The 4,228-nt window shown below is 41.3% G+C and overlaps 1 pseudogene; it reads right to left on the bottom strand.

Annotated features, from left to right (window-relative positions):
• Positions 1–3,502: 3,502 nt before the first annotated feature.
• On the bottom strand, positions 3,503–3,654 carry LOC142357660 (5.8S ribosomal RNA; annotated as a pseudogene).
• Positions 3,655–4,228: the final 574 nt, after the last annotated feature.

Here is a 4,228-nt window from a genome sequence, read left to right as displayed (position 1 = left end):
CAATTCCAAGGACTCTACAACGTGTTATAAAGAAAAGATAACTCTTCCCCAAGGTCCCAATGACAAAGTTCGACCTCAATGACGTTGCCGTCTCAATGCCAGGAGAGTAAGTTCGGGAATTTTAACCCGATGCTCTTTCGAGACTCAGCAGTTTTCAAGAAACCACTATTCAAGACTTTGGCATTAGCCTGTCTTTTAGAATCGACTAACTCATGTGCAAACGCTGTTCACATGAAAGCCTTTCCCGCTTCAGTCCTCAAAGTTCTCATTTGAGTACTTGCTACTTCCACCAAGATCTGCTCCATTGATCGCTTCGCGCATACACTTGCGTGCATACTTTAGCGCAATCAATGTGTCCTCCTACACATGAATATCATTTTTGAGCTGGTGAGGCTCTTTTTCTCTAATCTAACTTGCGTTAGATATTGATATTCATGGTTGGGTATAGGCCACGAGCTCTAGTGCCATCCATTTTCAGGGCTGATTGATTCGGCAGGTGAGTTGTTACACACTCCTTAGCGGATTTCAACTTCCATGACCACCGTCCTGCTGTCAGTATCAATCAACACCTTTTGTGGTGACTCATGAGCAAGTAGTTAGGCGCCTTAACCCAACTTTTGGTTCATCCCACATCGCCGGTTCTGCTTACCAAAAGCGGCCCACAAAAAGCTTGCATTCATAGTCCAAGTGCAATTAAGTCACAAGGACATCTCACCGATTTATAGTTTGAGAATAGGTGAAGGAAAAATTTTCCCCCATTCCTCTAATCATTCGCTTTAACCGATGAAATTGCTTTGCGAAGATTTTTCAATCTTGCTCAAGCTTTTGCTATCCTGAGGGAAACTTCGGAGGAAACCAGCTACTAGATGGTTCGATTAGTCTTTCGCCCCTATGCTCAGGTCAGACGATCGATTTGCACGTCAGAACCGCTTCGGGCTTCCACCATGGTTTCCCGTGGCTTCGCCCTGCCCAAGCATAGATCACCATCTTTCGGGTCGTGTGCTACTTGCTCTGGATCAGTCATGCAATAAGAGCAAAACCGTCCGTGGTTGCGGGACACCGAATCGGCGCCCTCACCACACAAAGTAGTGCAATTCATAAAAATTACACTGTTCACTTTCATTTCGCGTGTGCGCTTTCAATGAGCGACAACACTTGCAAGCAACTCACACTCCTTGGTCCGTGTTTCAAGACGGGCTGTAGAGAGCATTGAATAGGAAGTTGAGGTCAGACAGGCAATCAAGATCAATTTATCTCATTTTGTTTAGAATCAACAAGAAGAATTCCGAGGAAAACTTCTGCTCGATTCATTAACAAGATTTGCCAAAAGACGACAACTACACTACTCGGTAGCCGAGAATATAATATCAAGGCATTGAGTATGGTAACGCTCACTCCAGTTCCCCTTCAACAGTTTCACGTACTTTTCACTCTCTCTTCAGAGTGCTTTTCAACTTTCCCTCACGGTACTTGTTTACTATCGGTCTCGCTTTATAATTAGCTTTTGGAGAGACATATCTCCAGCTTCGAGTTGCACTTTCAAACAACTCTACTCATAGGAATGAGCCATTATGACTGGTATCGAAAATGACCTTTACAGGATTTTCACCTTCTTTGATGCTACTTTCCAGTAGACATCAGGACAAATTCACCAGTCTAGCATCAAACCATACCGGACACCGAGAAATGTTGCCATTTCTCTTCCCGATGAGCTTTTCCCTGTTCATTCGCCATTACTAAGGGATTCTCAGTTGATTTCTTTTCCTCCCCTTACTGATATGCTTAAGTTAAGGGGGTTCTCTCGCCCAATTCAGGTTATGTAGTTGATTGTCTCTTAATTGGTTCACTGACCAATATGAGACAGAAACCGATTCAGCAGTTTTGTTCGCTACTACTATCAAACACAGGTCGAAGTTTCCATTCAGTCATTAATTCCAACTTTCAAATGTTGTTGTTTCAGCTTTCGCTTACTAGAAGCAACATAATACTCGCTGCAATACAGACCTCGGGAAACCCTCACCGTGAATAAGGTTCACTCACATATTTCACTACATTTTGCGTGGGATTGGAGATGAGGCTACTCGTTCTTGCTCAGTACTAGGCTGAAAATTAACGAAACTTCGTTACAAACGTTCACATGTTGATGTTTCCGCTTTCGCGTACTCGAAACAACATAATACTAGTCTTTGTAATTTAGTTTCATAATTTCAACTGTTCTCATGCAGAATTTTTGCTCATTCTTATCCCAAATTTTGACCTGGCTACTAGTTACACTCCTTGTACTTATTGCAAAATGACCACAAATTTCAACAGCTTTCACATGTTGCTGTTTCGGCTTTCGCTTACTACAGTCAACATAATACTCGTTGCAAAATAAGTGCTCGGCATCTGCAATTTTCCAAAGACGAAGTTTCGCCAGTTCAATTTTCGCTCGCCAATTATGGCTACTAATTCACACGGTACTGAGCTCAACAACATTAAATTTGTTCAGCAAGACTTTCACATGTTGATGTTTTGGCTTTCGCCTACTAGAAGCAACATAATACTCGTCTTGTTAGCTCATTCAATGAGAATAGCTTTTCCCGTTGAGAATTTTTGCCTTCAATTGGCGTTGTAGTGAGTTTGGCTACTCAGATCACCAAATACTTGTGACAATTCGAACCAGAAATGTTTTCAATTTTCACATGCTGATGTTTCGGATTCAACCTACTAGAAGCAGCATAATACTTGTATTCAACAATTTCTGTATCAAATCCCAGTTTTCTCTGGTGCATCTTTGCCAAACTATTCCAAACTGCCTGAGTCTGAATACCAATTACAGGTACTAGTAAATGCACGTTACTAAGGACTATATAGTTCTAGGTTACTGTACACAACGACGTTCACATGTTGATGTTTCAGCTGCCGCTTACTAGAAACAACATAATACTTATCGTGCATACCTTTCCATAACTTGTCCTTTTCAGATGCATTAGTTTCCCTTTGTCTTGGCTTCTACAGTCAGACTGGCTACTAGTAACAGCACAGTACTAATCACATATCGTTCTACAGTTTGCAGACAACTTTCACATGTTGATGTTTCAGCTTTCGCCTACTAGAAACAACATAATACTCGCTGTATACATTTGTAGTTCTCTATGTAACTTTCATGTGAAGAAGTTTCGCCAGTCTTTTTGACTGTCTCAAATCTGAGTCATGCTTAGGCTACTAGTTGCTTCATAGTACTTATCGCCTCGAGATCATTGAACAAAACTTGATTTTCACATGTTGCTGTTTCAGCTTCCGCTTACTAGAAACAACATAATACTAGTCTCATTAAGTTCCGTCTCTTTGCAATTTTCTTATGAAGAAAATTCGCCATCACAATGACTCCAGCAGTTCTTGATCAAGGAATGCAATCATTGATCAGAATGCTATTATTTGAATCGGTTCTGCTTTAAGTGTTCCAATTTTATTGGAAGCACCAACAATAGAACATCAATGTGTTCAATCGAGAGTTATATAACCCTGAATCGGACGCAGTCAACAGCCGAAGCCGAGACCGCCTTTTGCGTTAGAGAGGTCGGTAAACAAATCTTGCGATTCATACCGAATTAACACATATAGCTGTGCTCCTCTTCGTAAAGCGAGCCAAGTGATCCCCTGTTGAAGGATGTATTTGGACCAATCTAGTAGCATTTGGTTTCCAACAAGCTCTCCCAAGTTAGCTTACTTATTGGGCTTTTCAACCAATTCGGTTGGCTACAAGCATCATCAAAGTACTAGCCACAGTTTGATCGCAAAATTCTACGACTTTCACATGTTGATGTTTCGGCTTGCGCTTAGCCTACTATAAGCAACATAATACTAGTCATATCATAGAGCGTGATCAGCTTGTGACGTTCTCATGATGAAGTTTCACCAACAGTGTCTCACTTCGAGCTTAAATCCAGCTACTAGTAACTACACAGTACTGACTGCAACGATAACTTTTATCTATACCTTTCACATGCTGCGCTTTCGGCCAGGGCCTACTAACGTCAACATAATACTCGATATAAACTTTTGTTCATGATGCAGCTTCCCCATGCAGAAGTTTCGCCTTCAAATGCTCTCTTGGCCATATGACGTAAGAAAAGGTTACTAGTAACATCACAGTACTAGCCACAGTTTGATTGCAAAATTCTACGACTTTCACATGTTGATGTTTCGGCTTGCGCTTAGCCTACTAGAAGCAACATAATACTAG

The sequence above is a fragment of the Convolutriloba macropyga genome, unplaced genomic scaffold (assembly GCF_964194025.1).
Source record: "Convolutriloba macropyga unplaced genomic scaffold, txConMacr16.3 SCAFFOLD_2244, whole genome shotgun sequence".
Taxonomy (NCBI): Eukaryota; Metazoa; Xenacoelomorpha; order Acoela; family Convolutidae; genus Convolutriloba; species Convolutriloba macropyga.
The sequence above is the reverse complement of the archived record's forward strand: the minus strand, read 5'-3'. Positions and strand labels throughout refer to the sequence as shown.